The sequence below is a fragment of the Salmo salar genome, chromosome ssa07 (genome assembly GCF_905237065.1).
Source record: "Salmo salar chromosome ssa07, Ssal_v3.1, whole genome shotgun sequence".
Taxonomy (NCBI): domain Eukaryota; kingdom Metazoa; phylum Chordata; class Actinopteri; order Salmoniformes; family Salmonidae; genus Salmo; species Salmo salar.
Window position 1 is genome coordinate 67,469,344 of NC_059448.1, and position 21,366 is coordinate 67,490,709.

A 21,366-nucleotide genomic window follows, 5' to 3' on the forward strand; every position below is an offset into this window, starting at 1 on the left:
GCGGTGTTGCTACATGGCAGTGGTTAGCGGTGTTGCTACATGGCAGTGGTCTCGGTTAGCGGTGTTGCTACATGGCAGTGGTCTGAGTTAGCGGTGTTGCTACATGGCAGTGGTCTAAGTTAGCGCTGTTGCTACATGGCAGTGGTCTGAGTTAGCAGTGTTGCTAGATGGCAATGGTTAGCGGTGTTGCTACATGGCAGTGGTCTAAGTTAGCGGTGTTGCTACATGGCAGTGGTTAGCGGTGTTGCTACATGGCAGCGTTCTCGGTTAGCGGTGTTGCTACATGGCAGTGGTTAGCGGTGTTGCTACATGGCAGTGGTCTCGGTTAGCGGTGTTGCTACATGGCAGTGGTCTAAGTTAGCGGTGTTGCTACATGGCAGTGGTCTAAGTTAGCGCTGTTGCTACATGGCAGTGGTCTAAGTTAGCAGTGTTGCTAGATGGCAATGGTTAGCGGTGTTGCTACATGGCAGTGGTCTAAGTTAGCGGTGTTGCTACATGGCAGTGGTTAGCGGTGTTGCTACATGGCAGCGGTCTCGGTTAGCGGTGTTGCTACATGGCAGTGGTTAGCGGTGTTGCTACATGGCAGTGGTCTAAGTTAGCGGTGTTGCTACATGGCAGTGGTTAGCGGTGTTGCTACATGGCAGTGGTTAGCGGTGTTGCTACATGGCAGCGGTCTCGGTTAGCGGTGTTGCTACATGGCAGTGGTCTAAGTTAGCGGTGTTGCTACATGGCAGTGGTTAGCGGTGTTGCTACATGGCAGTGGTCTAAGTTAGCGGTGTTGCTACATGGCAGTGGTTAGCGGTGTTGCTACATGGCAGCGGTTAGCGGTGTTGCTACATGGCAGTGGTCTCGGTTAGCGGTGTTGCTACATGGCAGTGGTTAGCGGTGTTGCTACATGGCAGCGGTTAGCGGTGTTGCTACATGGCAGTGGTCTCGGTTAGCGGTGTTGCTACTTGGCAGTGCCAGTAGATGACCAGTTGATGGCAGACAGTGCCTAGCAACAGCAACAGTCTCTCATCACTCTGTGTGGAATAGGAAGCTGCTACAGTAAACAGGAAGTGACGGCTGCTTAGCTGTTCCCCCGTCCTCCCTCCTCTGCTCCTCCTCTCCCCTCCCTCTGTTCTCCAGACTGAATATAGGACTGTGATGATGGTGATGGCCTGAAGTGTCGTGCAGAATGTGTTTGTGTTTTCTTTGAGGATGTGTGTGTGTGTGTGTGTGTGTGTGTGTGTGTGTGTGTGTGTGTGTGTGTGTGTGTGTGTGTGTGTGTGTGTGTGTGTGTGTGTGTGTGTGTGTGTGTGTGTGTGTGTGTAATGGAGAGAGCTGGGTAGACAGGCTGTATTGAAGCAGAGGGGCTATGAACAAAAGGTCTAATGCTGCAGGAAGGACATAGCAGAGAGAGAGAAGAAGAGAGATGGAGAGAGATAGTGGAGGGAGAGAGAGAGAATGAAAGAGAGAGAGAGAAGAAGAGAAAGAGAGAGAGGAGAGAGACAGAGAGAGCGAGAGGAGGAGAGAGAGGAAACAGAGAGAGGACGAGAGAGACAGAGAGAGCGAGAGGAGTAGAGAGAGCGGGAGAGAGAGCGAGAGGAGGAGAGAGAGAGATAGAAGGAAACAGAGAGAGGAGGAGAGAGAGAGAAAGAGAGAGAGAGAGGGGAGGCAAGGAAGGATAGAGGAGTGAGAGGAAGAGAGTGCCAGAACTCAAAGTGAGTGCAGCTAAATCTCTCAAAGCTCAGTCAATAAAACAGAGGGCTCTTAGAAAACAAACCCTTCTCCACTATGTCAAGACACTTCTACACTATGTCAGGACCCTTCTACACTATGTCAGGACCCTTTTACACTATGTCAGGACCCTTCTACACTATGTCAGGACCCTTCTACACTGTAGGATATCTTCTACACTATGTCAGGACCCTTCTACACTATGTCAGGACCCTTCTACACAGTAGGAAATCTTCTACACTATGTCAGGACCCTTCTACACTATGTCAGGACCCTTCTACACTATGTCAAGGCACTTCTACACTATGTCAGGACCCTTCTACACTATGTCAGGACCCTTCTACACTATGTCAGGACCCTTCTACACTGTAGGAAATCGTCTACACTATGTCAGGACCCTTCTACACTATGTCAGGACCCTTTTACACTATGTCAGGACCCTTCTACACAGTAGGAAATCTTCTACACTATGTCAGGACCCTTCTCCACTATGTCAGGACCCTTCTACACTATGTCAGGACCCTTCTCCACTATGCCAGGACCCTTTATACTATGTCAGGACCCTTCTACACTATGTCAGGACCCTTCCACAATGTAGGAAATCTTCTACACTATGGCAGGACCCTTCTCCACTATGTCAGGACCCTTCTACAATGTAGGAAATCTTCTACACTATGTCAGGACCCTTCTCCACTATGTCAGGACCCTTTTACACTATGTCAGGATCATTCTACAATTAGGAAATCTTCTACACTATGTCAGGACCCTTCTCCACTATGTCAGGACCCTTTTACACTATGTCAGGACCCTTCTACAATGTAGGAAATCTTCTACACTATGTCAGGACCCTTCTCCACTATGTCAGGACCCTTTTACACTATGTCAGGATCATTCTACAATTAGGAAATCTTCTACACTATGTCAGGACCTTTCTCCACTATGTCAGGACCCTTCTACACTATGTCAGGACCTTTCTACACTATGTCAGGACCCTTCTACACTATGTCAGGACCCTTTTACACTATGTCAGGACCCTTCTACACTATGTCAGAACCCTTCTACACTATGTCAGGACCCTTCTACACTATGTCAGGACCCTTCTACACTATGTCAGGACCTTTCTACACTATGTCAGGACCCTTCTCTACTATGTCAGGACCCTTCTACAATGTAGGAAATCTTCTACACTAGAAGAGAAAGAGAGAGAGGAAACAGAGAGGAGGAGAGAGAGAGAGAACGAGAGGAGGAGAGAGAGAGAGAGCGAGAGAGAGAAAGAGAGAAAGAGAGAAAGAAACAGAGAGAGGAGGAGAGAGGAGGAGAGAGAGGTGAGGCAATGAAGGATAGAGTAGTCAGAGGAAGAGATTGCCAGAACTCAGTGAGTGCAGCTAAATCTCTCAGAGCTCAGTCAATAAAACAGAGGGCTCTTAGAAAACCATCCCTTCGACACTGTCAGGACACGTCTACACTGTCATAACCCTTTTCCACTATGTCAGGACCCTTCTGCACTATGTCAGGACCCTTCTACACTATGTCAGGACCCTTCTACACTATGTCAGGACCCTTCTACACTGTCATAACCCTTTTCCACTATGTCAGGACCATTTTACACTATGTCAGGACCCTTCTACACTGTAGGAACCCTTCTACACTATGTCAAGACACTTCTACACTATGTCAGGTCAATTCTACACTATGTCAGGACCCTTCTACACTATGTCAGGACCCTTCTACACTATGTCAGGACCCTTCTACACTATGTCAGGACCCTTCTACAATGTAGGAAATCTTCTACACTATGTCAGGACCCTTCTACACTATGTCAGAACCCTTCTACACTGTAGGAAATCGTCTACACTATGTCAGGACCCTTCTACACTATGTCAGGACCCTTTTACACTATGTCAGGACACTTCTACACTGTAGGAAATCTTCTACACTATGTCAGGACCCTTCTCCACTATGTCAGGACCCTTCTACACTATGTCAGGACCCTTCTACACTATGTCAGGACCCTTCTACACTATGTCAGGACCCTTCTACACTGTCATAACCCTTTTCCACTATGTCAGGACCATTTTACACTATGTCAGGACCCTTCTACACTGTAGGAACCCTTCTACACTATGTCAAGACACTTCTACACTATGTCAGGTCAATTCTACACTATGTCAGGACCCTTCTACACTATGTCAGGACCCTTCTACACTATGTCAGGACCCTTCTACACTATGTCAGGACCCTTCTACAATGTAGGAAATCTTCTACACTATGTCAGGACCCTTCTACACTATGTCAGGACCCTTCTACACTGTAGGAAATCGTCTACACTATGTCAGGACCCTTCTACACTATGTCAGGACCCTTCTCCACTATGTCAGGACCCTTCTACACTATGTCAGGACCCTTCTACACTATGTCAGGACCCTTCCACAATGTAGGAAATCTTCTACACTATGGCAGGACCCTTCTCCACTATGTCAGGACCCTTCTACAATGTAGGAAATCTTCTACACTATGTCAGGACCCTTCTACACTATGTCAGGACCCTTCTCCACTATGTCAGGACCCTTTTACACTATGTCAGGATCATTCTACAATTAGGAAATCTTCTACACTATGTCAGGACCCTTCTACACTATGTCAGGACCCTTCTACACTATGTCAGGACCCTTCTCCACTATGTCAGGACCCTTTTACACTATGTCAGGATCATTCTACAATTAGGAAATCTTCTACACTATGTCAGGACCCTTCTCCACTATGTCAGTACCCTTCTCCACTATGTCAGTACCCTTCTCCACTATGTCAGGAGCCTTCTCTACTATGTCAGGACCCTTCTCCACTATGTCAGGACCCTTCTACGCTATGTCAGGACCCTTCTACACTATGTCAGGACCCTTCTACACTTTAGGAAATCTTCTACACTAGAAGAGAAAGAGAAAGAGGAAACAGAGAGGAGGAAAGAGAGAGAGAACGAGAGGAGGAGAGAGAGAGAGAGCGAGAGAGAGAGAAAGAGAGAAAGAAACTGAGAGAGGAGGAGAGAGAGAGAGAAAGATAGAGAGAGAGGTGAGGCAATGAAGGATAGAGTAGTGAGAGGAAGAGAGTGCCAGAACTCAGTGAGTGCAGCTAAATCTCTCAAAGCTCAGTCAATAAAACAGAGGGCTCTTAGAAAACCATCCCTTCGACACTGTCAGGACCCTTCTACACTATGTCAGGACCCTTCTACACTGTCATAACCCTTTTCCACTATGTCAGGACCATTTTACACTATGTCAGGACCATTTTACACTATGTCAGGACCCTTCTATGGTGTCAGAACCCTTTTACACTGTCAGAACCCTTCTACACTATGTCAAGACACTTCTACACTATGTCAAGGCACTTCTACACTATGTCAGGACCCTTCTCCACTATGTCAGGACCCTTCTACGCTATGTCAGGACCCTTCTCCACTATGTCAGGACCCTTCTAATCTATGTCAGGACCCTTCTCCACTATGTCAGGACCCTTCTACACTATGTCAGGACCCTTCTCCACTATGTCAGGACCCTTCTCCACTATGTCAGGACCCTTCTACACTATGTCAGGACCCTTCTCCACTATGTCAGGACCCTTTTACAATGTAGGAAATCTTCTACACTATGTCAGGACCCTTCTACACTATGTCAGGACCCTTCTCCACTATGTCAGGACCCTTTTACACTATGTCAGGATCATTCTACAATTAGGAAATCTTCTACACTATGTCAGGACCCTTCTACACTATGTCAGGACCCTTCTACGCTGTAGGAAACTTTCTACACTATGTCAGGAGCCTTCTCTACTATGTCAGGACCCTTCTCCACTATGTCAGGACCCTTCTACGCTATGTCAGGACCCTTCTACACTATGTCAGGACCCTTCTAATCTATGTCAGGACCCTTCTACACTATGTCAGGACCCTTCTAATCTATGTCAGGACCCTTCTCCACTATGTCAGGACCCGTCTACACTATGTCAGGACCCTTCTGCACTATGTCAGGACCCTTCTACACTATGTCAGGACCCTTCTGCACTATGTCAGGACCCTTCTACACTATGTCAGGACCCTTCTACACTGTCATAACCCTTTTCCACTATGTCAGGACCATTTTACACTATGTCAGGACCCTTCTACACTGTAGGAACCCTTTTACACTGTCATAACCCTTCTACACTATGTCAGGACCATTTTACACTATGTCAGGACCCTTCTACACTGTAGGATATCTTCTACACTATGTCAGGACCCTTCTACACTATGTCAGGACCATTTTACACTATGTCAGGACCCTTCTACACAGTAGGAAATCTTCTACACTATGTCAGGACCCTTCTACACTATGTCAGGACCCTTCTACACTATGTCAAGGCACTTCTACACTATGTCAGGACCCTTCTACACTATGTCAGGACCCTTCTACACTATGTCAGGACCCTTCTACACTGTAGGAAATCGTCTACACTATGTCAGGACCCTTCTACACTATGTCAGGACCCTTTTACACTATGTCAGGACCCTTCTACACAGTAGGAAATCTTCTACACTATGTCAGGACCCTTCTCCACTATGTCAGGACCCTTCTACACTATGTCAGGACCCTTCTCCACTATGGCAGGACCCTTTATACTATGTCAGGACCCTTCTACACTATGTCAGGACCTTTCCACAATGTAGGAAATCTTCTACACTATGTCAGGACCCTTCTCCACTATGTCAGGACCCTTCTACAATGTAGGAAATCTTCTACACTATGTCAGGACCCTTCTCCACTATGTCAGGACCCTTTTACACTATGTCAGGATCATTCTACAATTAGGAAATCTTCTACACTATGTCAGGACCCTTCTCCACTATGTCAGGACCCTTTTACACTATGTCAGGACCCTTCTACAATGTAGGAAATCTTCTACACTATGTCAGGACCCTTCTCCACTATGTCAGGACCCTTTTACACTATGTCAGGATCATTCTACAATTAGGAAATCTTCTACACTATGTCAGGACCTTTCTCCACTATGTCAGGACCCTTCTACACTATGTCAGGACCCTTCTACACTATGTCAGGACCCTTCTACACTGTAGGAACCCTTCTACACTATGTCAAGACACTTCTACACTATGTCAGGACCCTTCTACACTGTAGGAACCCTTCTACACTATGTCAAGACACTTCTACACTATGTCAGGTCAATTCTACACTATGTCAGGACCCTTCTACACTATGTCAGGACCCTTTTACACTATGTCAGGACCCTTCTACACTATGTCAGAACCCTTCTACACTATGTCAGGACCCTTCTACACTATGTCAGGACCCTTCTACACTATGTCAGGACCCTTCTACAATGTAGGAAATATTCTACACTATGTCAGGACCCTTCTACACTATGTCAGGACCCTTCTACACTGTAGGAAATCGTCTACACTATGTCAGGACCCTTCTACACTATGTCAGGACCCTTTTACACTATGTCAGGACACTTCTACACTGTAGGAAATCTTCTACACTATGTCAGGACCCTTCTCCACTATGTCAGGACCCTTCTACACTATGTAAGGACCCTTCTACACTATGTCAGGACCCTTCCACAATGTAGGAAATCTTCTACACTATGGCAGGACCCTTCTCCACTATGTCAGGACCCTTCTACAATGTACGAAATATTCTACACTATGTCAGGACCCTTCTACACTATGTCAGGACCCTTCTACACTGTAGGAAATCGTCTACACTATGTCAGGACCCTTCTACACTATGTCAGGACCCTTTTACACTATGTCAGGACACTTCTACACTGTAGGAAATCTTCTACACTATGTCAGGACCCTTCTCCACTATGTCAGGACCCTTCTACACTATGTCAGGACCCTTCTACACTATGTCAGGACCCTTCCACAATGTAGGAAATCTTCTACTCTATGGCAGGACCCTTCTCCACTATGTCAGGACCCTTCTACAATGTAGGAAATCTTCTACACTATGTCAGGACCCTTCTACACTATGTCAGGACCCTTCTCCACTATGTCAGGACCCTTTTACACTATGTCAGGATCATTCTACAATTAGGAAATCTTCTACACTATGTCAGGACCCTTCTCCACTATGTCAGGACCCTTTTACACTATGTCAGGACACTTCTACAATGTAGGAAATCTTCTACACTATGTCAGGACCCTTCTCCACTATGTCAGGACCCTTTTACACTATGTCAGGATCATTCTACAATTAGGAAATCTTCTACACTATGTCAGGACCCTTCTCCACTATGTCAGGACCCTTTTACACTATGTCAGGACCCTTCTACAATGTAGGAAATCTTCTACACTATGTCAGGACCCTTCTCCACTATGTCAGTACCCTTCTCCACTATGTCAGGACCCTTCTAATCTATGTCAGGACCCTTCTACACTATGTCTGCACCCTTCTACGCTGTAGGAAACTTTCTACACTATGTCAGGAGCCTTCTCTACTATGTCAGGACCCTTCTCCACTATGTCAGGACCCTTCTACGCTATGTCAGGACCCTTCTACACTATGTCAGGACCCTTCTACACTGTAGGAAATCTTCTACAGTAGAAGAGAAAGAGAAAGAGGAAACAGTGAGGAGGAAAGTGAGAGAGAACGAGAGGAGGAGAGAGAGAGAAAGAGAGAGAGAGAGGTGAGGCAATGAAGGATAGAGTAGTGAGAGGAAGAGAGTGCCAGAACTCAGTGAGTGCAGCTAAATCTCTCAAAGCTCAGTCAATAAAACAGAGGGCTCTTAGAAAACCATCCCTTCGACAATGTCAGTACACGTCTACACTGTTAGAACCCTTTTCCACTATGTCAGGACCCTTCTGCACTATGTCAGGACCCTTCTACACTATGTCAGGACCAGTCTACACTGTCAGAACCCTTCTACACTATGTCAGGACCCTTCTGCACTATGTCAGGACCCTTCTACACTATGTCAGGACCCTTCTACACTGTCATAACCCTTTTCCACTATGTCAGGACCATTTTACACTATGTCAGGACCATTTTACACTATGTCAGGACCCTTCTATGGTGTCAGAACCCTTTTACACTGTCAGAACCCTTCTACACTATGTCAAGACACTTCTACACTATGTCAAGACACTTCTACACTATGTCAGGACCCTTCTCCACTATGTCAGGACCCTTCTACGCTATGTCAGGACCCTTCTCCACTATGTCAGGACCCTTCTAATCTATGTCAGGACCCTTCTCCACTATGTCAGGACCCTTCTACAGTATGTCAGGACCCTTCTCCACTATGTCAGGACCCTTCTCCACTATGTCAGGACCCTTCTACACTATGTCAGGACCCTTCTCCACTATGTCAGGACCCTTCTACAATGTAGGAAATCTTCTACACTATGTCAGGACCCTTCTACACTATGTCAGGACCCTTCTCCACTATGTCAGGACCCTTTTACACTATGTCAGGATCATTCTACAATTAGGAAATCTTCTACACTATGTCAGGACCCTTCTCCACTATGTCAGGACCCTTCTACGCTGTAGGAAATCTTCTACACTATGTCAGGACCCTTCTACACTATGTCAGGACCCTTCTCCACTATGTCAGGACCCTTCTACAATGTAGGAAATCTTCTACACTATGTCAGGACCCTTCTACACTATGTCAGGACCGTTCTCCACTATGTCAGGACCCTTTTACACTATGTCAGGATCATTCTACAATTAGGGAAATCTTCTACACTATGTCAGGACCCTTCTACACTATGTCAGGACCCTTCTACGCTGTAGGAAACTTTCTACACTATGTCAGGACCCTTCTCTACTATGTCAGGACCCTTCTCCACTATGTCAGGACCCTTCTACGCTATGTCAGGACCCTTCTACACTATGTCAGGACCCTTCTAATCTATGTCAGGACCCTTCTACACTATGTCAGGACCCTTCTATACTTTAGGAAATCTTCTACACTAGAAGAGAAAGAGAGAGAGAACGAGAGGAGGAGAGAGAGAGAGAGCGAGAGAGAGAGAAAGAGAGAAAGAAACAGAGAGAGGAGGGAGAGAGAGAGAGAGAGAAAGATAGAGAGAGAGGTGAGGCAATGAAGGATAGAGTAGTGAGAGGAAGAGAGTGCCAGAACTCAAAGTGAGTGCAGCTAAATCTCTCAGAGCTCAGTCAATAAAACAGAGGGCTCTTAGAAAACAAACCCTTCTACACTGTCAGGACACGTCTACACTGTCATAACCCTTTTCCACTATGTCAGGACCCTTCTGCACTATGTCAGGACCCTTCTACACTATGTCAGGACCCTTCTACACTGTCATAACCCTTTTCCACTATGTCAGGACCCTTCTATGGTGTCAGAACCCTTTTACACTGTCAGAACCCTTCTACACTATGTCAAGACACTTCTACACTATGTCAGGACCCTTCTACACTATGTCAGGACCCTTCTACACTATGTCAGGACCCTTCTACAATGTCGGAAATCTTCTACACTATGTCAGGACCCTTCTACACTATGTCAGGACCCTTTTACACTATGTCAGGACCCTTCTACACTATGTCAGGACCCTTCTACACTGTAGGAAATCGTCTACACTATGTCAGGACCCTTTTACACTATGTCAGGACCCTTCTACACAGTAGGAAATCTTCTACACTATGTCAGGACCCTTCTACACTATGTCAGGACCCTTCTACACTATGTCAGGACCCTTCTACACTATGTCAGGACCCTTCTAATCTATGTCAGGACCCTTCTACACTATGTCAGGACCCTTCTACACTGTCAGGACACGTCTACACTGTCATAACCCTTTTCCACTATGTCAGGACCCTTCTGCACTATGTCAGGACCCTTCTACACTATGTCAGGACCCTTCTACACTGTCAGGACCCTTCTACACTGTCAGAACCCTTCTCCACTATGTCAGGACCATTTTACACTATGTCAGGACCCTTCTGCACTATGTCAGGACCCTTCTACACTATGTCAGGACCCTTCTACACTGTCATAACCCTTTTCCACTATGTCAGGACCCTTCTACACTATGTCAGGACCCTTCTACACTGTCAGAACCCTTTTACACTGTCAGAACCCTTCTACACTATGTCAAGACACTTCTACACTATGTCAGGACCCTTCTCTACTATGTCAGGACCCTTCTCCACTATGTCAGGACCCTTCTACGCTATGTCATGACCCTTCTACACTATGTCAGGACCCTTCTAATCTATGTCAGGACCCTTCTACACTATGTCAGGACCCTTCTACACTTTAGGAAATCTTCTACACTATGTCAGGACCCTTCTACACTATGTCAGGACCCTTCTACACTATGTCAGGACCCTTCTACGCTATGTCAGGACCCTTCTACACTATGTCAGGACCCTTCTAATCTATGTCAGGACCCTTCTACACTATGTCAGGACCCTTCTATACTTTAGGAAATCTTCTACACTAGAAGAGAAAGAGAGAGAGAACGAGAGGAGGAGAGAGAGAGAGAGCGAGAGAGAGAGAAAGAGAGAAAGAAACAGAGAGAGGAGGGAGAGAGAGAGAGAGAAAGATAGAGAGAGAGGTGAGGCAATGAAGGATAGAGTAGTGAGAGGAAGAGAGTGCCAGAACTCAAAGTGAGTGCAGCTAAATCTCTCAGAGCTCAGTCAATAAAACAGAGGGCTCTTAGAAAACAAACCCTTCTACACTATGTCAAGACACTTCTACACTATGTCAGGACACTTCTACACTATGTCAGGACCCTTCTGCACTATGTCAGGACCCTTCTACACTATGTCAGGACCCTTCTACACTGTCATAACCCTTTTCCACTATGTCAGGACCCTTCTATGGTGTCAGAACCCTTTTACACTGTCAGAACCCTTCTACACTATGTCAAGACACTTCTACACTATGTCAGGACCCTTCTACACTATGTCAGGACCCTTCTACACTATGTCAGGACCCTTCTAAAATGTAGGAAATCTTCTACACTATTTCAGGACCCTTCTACACTATGTCAGGACCCTTTTACACTATGTCAGGACCCTTCTACACTATGTCAGGACCCTTCTACACTGTAGGAAATCGTCTACACTATGTCAGGACCCTTTTACACTATGTCAGGACCCTTCTACACAGTAGGAAATCGTCTACACTATGTCAGGACCCTTTTACACTATGTCAGGACCCTTCTACACAGTAGGAAATCTTCTACACTATGTCAGGACCCTTTTACACTATGTCAGGACCCTTCTACACAGTAGGAAATCTTCTACACTATGTCAGGACCCTTCTCCACTATGTCAGGACCCTTTTACACTATGTCAGGATCATTCTACAATTAGGAAATCTTCTACACTATGTCAGGATCCTTCTCCACTATGTCAGGACCCTTTTACACTATGTCAGGACCCTTCTACAATGTAGGAAATCTTCTACACTATGTCAGGACCCTTTTACACTATGTCAGGATCATTCTACAATTAGGAAATCTTCTACACTATGTCAGGACCCTTCTACACTATGTCAGGACCCTTCTACGCTGTAGGAAACTTTCTCTACTATGTCAGGACCCTTCTCCACTATGTCAGGACCCTTCTATGCTATGTCAGGACCCTTCTACACTATGTCAGGACCCTTCTAATCTATGTCAGGACCCTTCTACACTATGTCAGGACCCTTCTACACTATGTCAGGACCCTTCTAATCTATGTCAGGACCCTTCTACACTATGTCAGGACCCTTCTATACTTTAGGAAATCTTCTACACTAGAAGAGAAAGAGAGAGAGAACGAGAGGAGGAGAGAGAGAGAGAGCGAGAGAGAGAGAAAGAGAGAAAGAAACAGAGAGAGGAGGAGAGAGAGAGAGAGAGAGAAAGATAGAGAGAGAGGTGAGGCAATGAAGGATAGAGTAGTGAGAGGAAGAGAGTGCCAGAACTCAAAGTGAGTGCAGCTAAATCTCTCAGAGCTCAGTCAATAAAACAGAGGGCTCTTAGAAAACAAACCCTTCTACACTGTCAGGACACGTCTACACTGTCATAACCCTTTTCCACTATGTCAGGACCCTTCTGCACTATGTCAGGACCCTTCTACACTATGTCAGGACCCTTCTACACTGTCAGGACCCTTCTACACTGTCAGAACCCTTCTCCACTATGTCAGGACCATTTTACACTATGTCAGGACCCTTCTGCACTATGTCAGGACCCTTCTACACTATGTCAGGACCCTTCTACACTGTCATAACCCTTTTCCACTATGTCAGGACCCTTCTACTCTATGTCAGGACCCTTCTACACTGTCAGAACCCTTTTACACTGTCAGAACCCTTCTACACTATGTCAAGACACTTCTACACTATGTCAGGACCCTTCTACACTATGTCAGGACCCTTCTACACTATGTCAGGACCCTTCTACAATGTAGGAAATCTTCTACACTATGTCAGGACCCTTCTACACTATGTCAGGACCCTTTTACACTATGTCAGGACCCTTCTACACTATGTCAGGACCCTTCTACACTGTAGGAAATCGTCTACACTATGTCAGGACCCTTTTACACTATGTCAGGACCCTTCTACACAGTAGGAAATCTTCTACACTATGTCAGGACCCTTCTCCACTATGTCAGGACCCTTTTACACTATGTCAGGATCATTCTACAATTAGGAAATCTTCTACACTATGTCAGGACCCTTCTCCACTATGTCAGGACCCTTTTACACTATGTCAGGACCCTTCTACAATGTAGGAAATCTTCTACACTATGTCAGGACCCTTTTACACTATGTCAGGATCATTCTACAATTAGGAAATCTTCTACACTATGTCAGGACCCTTCTACACTATGTCAGGACCCTTCTACGCTGTAGGAAACTTTCTACACTATGTCAGGACCCTTCTCTACTATGTCAGGACCCTTCTCCACTATGTCAGGACCCTTCTATGCTATGTCAGGACCCTTCTACACTATGTCAGGACCCTTCTAATCTATGTCAGGACCCTTCTACACTATGTCAGGACCCTTCTACACTATGTCAGGACCCTTCTCCACTATGTCAGGACCCTTTTACACTATGTCATGACCCTTCTCCACTATGTCAGGACCTTTCTACAATGTAGGAAATCTTCTACACTATGTCAGGACCCTTCTCCACTATGACAGGACCCTTCCACACTATGCCAGGACCCTTCTACACTATGTCAGGACCCTTCTACACTATGTCAGGACCCTTTTACACTATGTCAGGACCCTTATTCACTATGTCAGGACCCTTCTCCACTATGTCAGGACCCTTTTACACTATGTCATGACCCTTCTCCACTATGTCAGGACCTTTCTACAATGTAGGAAATCTTCTACACTATGTCAGGACCCTTCTCCACTATGTCAGGATCCTTTTACACTATGTCAGGACCCTTCTACAATGTAGGAAATCTTCTACACTATGTCAGGACCCTTTTACACTATGTCAGGATCATTCTACAATTAGGAAATCTTCTACACTATGTCAGGACCCTTCTACACTATGTCAGGACCCTTCTACGCTGTAGGAAACTTTCTCTACTATGTCAGGACCCTTCTCCACTATGTCAGGACCCTTCTATGCTATGTCAGGACCCTTCTACACTATGTCAGGACCCTTCTAATCTATGTCAGGACCCTTCTACACTATGTCAGGACCCTTCTACACTATGTCAGGACCCTTCTAATCTATGTCAGGACCCTTCTACACTATGTCAGGACCCTTCTATACTTTAGGAAATCTTCTACACTAGAAGAGAAAGAGAGAGAGAACGAGAGGAGGAGAGAGAGAGAGAGCGAGAGAGAGAGAAAGAGAGAAAGAAACAGAGAGAGGAGGAGAGAGAGAGAGAGAGAAAGATAGAGAGAGAGGTGAGGCAATGAAGGATAGAGTAGTGAGAGGAAGAGAGTGCCAGAACTCAAAGTGAGTGCAGCTAAATCTCTCAGAGCTCAGTCAATAAAACAGAGGGCTCTTAGAAAACAAACCCTTCTACACTGTCAGGACACGTCTACACTGTCATAACCCTTTTCCACTATGTCAGGACCCTTCTGCACTATGTCAGGACCCTTCTACACTATGTCAGGACCCTTCTACACTGTCAGGACCCTTCTACACTGTCAGAACCCTTCTCCACTATGTCAGGACCATTTTACACTATGTCAGGACCCTTCTGCACTATGTCAGGACCCTTCTACACTATGTCAGGACCCTTCTACACTGTCATAACCCTTTTCCACTATGTCAGGACCCTTCTACTCTATGTCAGGACCCTTCTACACTGTCAGAACCCTTTTACACTGTCAGAACCCTTCTACACTATGTCAAGACACTTCTACACTATGTCAGGACCCTTCTACACTATGTCAGGACCCTTCTACACTATGTCAGGACCCTTCTACAATGTAGGAAATCTTCTACACTATGTCAGGACCCTTCTACACTATGTCAGGACCCTTTTACACTATGTCAGGACCCTTCTACACTATGTCAGGACCCTTCTACACTGTAGGAAATCGTCTACACTATGTCAGGACCCTTTTACACTATGTCAGGACCCTTCTACACAGTAGGAAATCTTCTACACTATGTCAGGACCCTTCTCCACTATGTCAGGACCCTTTTACACTATGTCAGGATCATTCTACAATTAGGAAATCTTCTACACTATGTCAGGACCCTTCTCCACTATGTCAGGACCCTTTTACACTATGTCAGGACCCTTCTACACTATGTCAGGACCCTTCTACACTATGTCAGGACCCTTCTACACTGTCATAACCCTTTTCCACTATGTCAGGACCCTTCTATGGTGTCAGAACCCTTTTACACTGTCAGAACCCTTCTACACTATGTCAAGACACTTCTACACTATGTCAGGACCCTTCTACACTATGTCAGGACCCTTCTACACTATGTCAGGACCCTTCTAAAATGTAGGAAATCTTCTACACTATTTCAGGACCCTTCTACACTATGTCAGGACCCTTTTACACTATGTCAGGACCCTTCTACACTATGTCAGGACCCTTCTACACTGTAGGAAATCGTCTACACTATGTCAGGACCCTTTTACACTATGTCAGGACCCTTCTACACAGTAGGAAATCGTCTACACTATGTCAGGACCCTTTTACACTATGTCAGGACCCTTCTACACAGTAGGAAATCTTCTACACTATGTCAGGACCCTTTTACACTATGTCAGGACCCTTCTACACAGTAGGAAATCTTCTACACTATGTCAGGACCCTTCTCCACTATGTCAGGACCCTTTTACACTATGTCAGGATCATTCTACAATTAGGAAATCTTCTACACTATGTCAGGATCCTTCTCCACTATGTCAGGACCCTTTTACACTATGTCAGGACCCTTCTACAATGTAGGAAATCTTCTACACTATGTCAGGACCCTTTTACACTATGTCAGGATCATTCTACAATTAGGAAATCTTCTACACTATGTCAGGACCCTTCTACACTATGTCAGGACCCTTCTACGCTGTAGGAAACTTTCTCTACTATGTCAGGACCCTTCTCCACTATGTCAGGACCCTTCTATGCTATGTCAGGACCCTTCTACACTATGTCAGGACCCTTCTAATCTATGTCAGGACCCTTCTACACTATGTCAGGACCCTTCTACACTATGTCAGGACCCTTCTAATCTATGTCAGGACCCTTCTACACTATGTCAGGACCCTTCTATACTTTAGGAAATCTTCTACACTAGAAGAGAAAGAGATAGAGAACGAGAGGAGGAGAGAGAGAGAGAGCGAGAGAGAGAGAAAGAGAGAAAGAAACAGAGAGAGGAGGAGAGAGAGAGAGAGAGAGAGAAAGATAGAGAGAGAGGTGAGGCAATGAAGGATAGAGTAGTGAGAGGAAGAGAGTGCCAGAACTCAAAGTGAGTGCAGCTAAATCTCTCAGAGCTCAGTCAATAAAACAGAGGGCTCTTAGAAAACAAACCCTTCTACACTGTCAGGACACGTCTACACTGTCATAACCCTTTTCCACTATGTCAGGACCCTTCTGCACTATGTCAGGACCCTTCTACACTATGTCAGGACCCTTCTACACTGTCAGGACCCTTCTACACTGTCAGAACCCTTCTCCACTATGTCAGGACCATTTTACACTATGTCAGGACCCTTCTGCACTATGTCAGGACCCTTCTACACTATGTCAGGACCCTTCTACACTGTCATAACCCTTTTCCACTATGTCAGGACCCTTCTACTCTATGTCAGGACCCTTCTACACTGTCAGAACCCTTTTACACTGTCAGAACCCTTCTACACTATGTCAAGACACTTCTACACTATGTCAGGACCCTTCTACACTATGTCAGGACCCTTCTACACTATGTCAGGACCCTTCTACAATGTAGGAAATCTTCTACACTATGTCAGGACCCTTCTACACTATGTCAGGACCCTTTTACACTATGTCAGGACCCTTCTACACTATGTCAGGACCCTTCTACACTGTAGGAAATCGTCTACACTATGTCAGGACCCTTTTACACTATGTCAGGACCCTTCTACACAGTAGGAAATCTTCTACACTATGTCAGGACCCTTCTCCACTATGTCAGGACCCTTTTACACTATGTCAGGATCATTCTACAATTAGGAAATCTTCTACACTATGTCAGGACCCTTCTCCACTATGTCAGGACCCTTTTACACTATGTCAGGACCCTTCTACAATGTAGGAAATCTTCTACACTATGTCAGGACCCTTTTACACTATGTCAGGATCATTCTACAATTAGGAAATCTTCTACACTATGTCAGGACCCTTCTACACTATGTCAGGACCCTTCTACGCTGTAGGAAACTTTCTACACTATGTCAGGACCCTTCTCTACTATGTCAGGACCCTTCTCCACTATGTCAGGACCCTTCTATGCTATGTCAGGACCCTTCTACACTATGTCAGGACCCTTCTAATCTATGTCAGGACCCTTCTACACTATGTCAGGACCCTTCTACACTATGTCAGGACCCTTCTCCACTATGTCAGGACCCTTTTACACTATGTCATGACCCTTCTCCACTATGTCAGGACCTTTCTACAATGTAGGAAATCTTCTACACTATGTCAGGACCCTTCTCCACTATGACAGGACCCTTCCACACTATGCCAGGACCCTTCTACACTATGTCAGGACCCTTCTACACTATGTCAGGACCCTTTTACACTATGTCAGGACCCTTATTCACTATGTCAGGACCCTTCTCCACTATGTCAGGACCCTTTTACACTATGTCATGACCCTTCTCCACTATGTCAGGACCTTTCTACAATGTAGGAAATCTTCTACACTATGTCAGGACCCTTCTCCACTATGTCAGGATCCTTTTACACTATGTCAGGACCCTTCTACAATGTAGGAAATCTTCTACACTATGTCAGGACCCTTTTACACTATGTCAGGATCATTCTACAATTAGGAAATCTTCTACACTATGTCAGGACCCTTCTACACTATGTCAGGACCCTTCTACGCTGTAGGAAACTTTCTCTACTATGTCAGGACCCTTCTCCACTATGTCAGGACCCTTCTATGCTATGTCAGGACCCTTCTACACTATGTCAGGACCCTTCTAATCTATGTCAGGACCCTTCTACACTATGTCAGGACCCTTCTACACTATGTCAGGACCCTTCTAATCTATGTCAGGACCCTTCTACACTATGTCAGGACCCTTCTATACTTTAGGAAATCTTCTACACTAGAAGAGAAAGAGAGAGAGAACGAGAGGAGGAGAGAGAGAGAGAGCGAGAGAGAGAGAAAGAGAGAAAGAAACAGAGAGAGGAGGAGAGAGAGAGAGAGAGAGAAAGATAGAGAGAGAGGTGAGGCAATGAAGGATAGAGTAGTGAGAGGAAGAGAGTGCCAGAACTCAAAGTGAGTGCAGCTAAATCTCTCAGAGCTCAGTCAATAAAACAGAGGGCTCTTAGAAAACAAACCCTTCTACACTGTCAGGACACGTCTACACTGTCATAACCCTTTTCCACTATGTCAGGACCCTTCTGCACTATGTCAGGACCCTTCTACACTATGTCAGGACCCTTCTACACTGTCAGGACCCTTCTACACTGTCAGAACCCTTCTCCACTATGTCAGGACCATTTTACACTATGTCAGGACCCTTCTGCACTATGTCAGGACCCTTCTACACTATGTCAGGACCCTTCTACACTGTCATAACCCTTTTCCACTATGTCAGGACCCTTCTACTCTATGTCAGGACCCTTCTACACTGTCAGAACCCTTTTACACTGTCAGAACCCTTCTACACTATGTCAAGACACTTCTACACTATGTCAGGACCCTTCTACACTATGTCAGGACCCTTCTACACTATGTCAGGACCCTTCTACAATGTAGGAAATCTTCTACACTATGTCAGGACCCTTCTACACTATGTCAGGACCCTTTTACACTATGTCAGGACCCTTCTACACTATGTCAGGACCCTTCTACACTGTAGGAAATCGTCTACACTATGTCAGGACCCTTTTACACTATGTCAGGACCCTTCTACACAGTAGGAAATCTTCTACACTATGTCAGGACCCTTCTCCACTATGTCAGGACCCTTTTACACTATGTCAGGATCATTCTACAATTAGGAAATCTTCTACACTATGTCAGGACCCTTCTCCACTATGTCAGGACCCTTTTACACTATGTCAGGACCCTTCTACAATGTAGGAAATCTTCTACACTATGTCAGGACCCTTTTACACTATGTCAGGATCATTCTACAATTAGGAAATCTTCTACACTATGTCAGGACCCTTCTACACTATGTCAGGACCCTTCTACGCTGTAGGAAACTTTCTACACTATGTCAGGACCCTTCTCTACTATGTCAGGACCCTTCTCCACTATGTCAGGACCCTTCTATGCTATGTCAGGACCCTTCTACACTATGTCAGGACCCTTCTAATCTATGTCAGGACCCTTCTACACTATGTCAGGACCCTTCTACACTATGTCAGGACCCTTCTCCACTATGTCAGGACCCTTTTACACTATGTCATGACCCTTCTCCACTATGTCAGGACCTTTCTACAATGTAGGAAATCTTCTACACTATGTCAGGACCCTTCTCCACTATGTCAGGATCCTTTTACACTATGTCAGGACCTTTTTACAATGTAGGAAATCTTCTACACTATGTCAGGACCCTTCTCCACTATGACAGGACCCTTCCACACTATGCCAGGACCCTTCTACACTATGTCAGGACCCTTCTACACTATGTCAGGACCCTTTTACACTATGTCAGGACCCTTATTCACTATGTCAGGACCCTTCTCCACTATGTCAGGACCCTTTTACACTATGTCATGACCCTTCTCCACTATGTCAGGACCTTTCTACAATGTAGGAAATCTTCTACACTATGTCAGGACCCTTCTCCACTATGTCAGGATCCTTTTACACTATGTCAGGACCTTTTTACAATGTAGGAAATCTTCTACACTATGTCAGGACCCTTCTCCACTATGACAGGACCCTTCCACACTATGCCAGGACCCTTCTACACTATGTCAGGACCCTTCTACACTATGTCAGGACCCTTTTACACTATGTCAGGACCCTTATTCACTATGTCAGGACCCTTTTACACTATGTCATGACCCTTCTACACTATGTCAGGACCCTTCTACAATGTAGAAAATCTTCTACACTATGTCAGGACTCTTCTCCACTATGTCAGGACCCTTCTCCACTATGTCAGGACCCTTCTCCACTATGTCAGGACCTTTCTACAATGTAGGAAATCTTCTACACTATGTCAGGACCCTTCTACACTATGTCAGGACCCTTCTACAATGTAGGAAATCTTCTACACTATGTCAGGACCCTTCTCCACTATGTCAGGATCCTTTTACACTATGTCAGGACCCTTTTACAATGTAGGAAATCTTCTACACTATGTCAGGACCCTTCTCCACTATGACAGGACCCTTCTACACTATGCCAGGACCCTTTACACTATGTCAGGACCCTTCTACACTATGTCAGGACCCTTTTACAATTTAGGAAATCTTCTACACTATGTCAGGACCCTTCTACAATGTTGGAAATCTTCTACACTATGTCAGGACCCTTCTCCACTATGTCAGGACCCTTCTACACTATGCCAGGACCCTTTACACTATGTCAGGACCCTTCTACACTATGTCAGGACCCTTTTACAATGTAGGAAATCTTCTACACTATGTCAGGACCCTTCTACACTATGTCAGGAACCTTCTCCACTATGTCAGGACCCTTCTCCACTATGTCAGGACCTTTCTCCACTATGTCAGGACCCTTCTACACTATGTCAGGACCCTTCTCCACTATGTCAGGACCCTTCTATGGTGTCAGAACCCTTTTACACTGTCAGAACCCTTCTACACTATGTCAAGACACTTCTACACTATGTCAGGACCCTTCTACACTATGTCAGGACCCTTCTCCACTATGTCAGGACCCTTCTCCACTATGTCAGGACCCTTCTCCACTATGTCAGGACCTTTCTCCACGGTGTCAGGACCCTTCTAATCTATGTCAGGACCCTTCTACACTATGTCAGGACCCTTCTACACTATGTCAGGACCC

At 45.5% G+C, this 21,366-nt stretch overlaps 1 long non-coding RNA gene across 1 annotated transcript in view; it reads left to right on the top strand.

Annotated features, from left to right (window-relative positions):
- Window positions 1–21,366, top strand: part of LOC123743825 (uncharacterized) — a 38,375-nt gene that overhangs the window by 10,376 nt on the left and 6,633 nt on the right. The gene's annotated exons all lie outside the window — the stretch shown is intronic.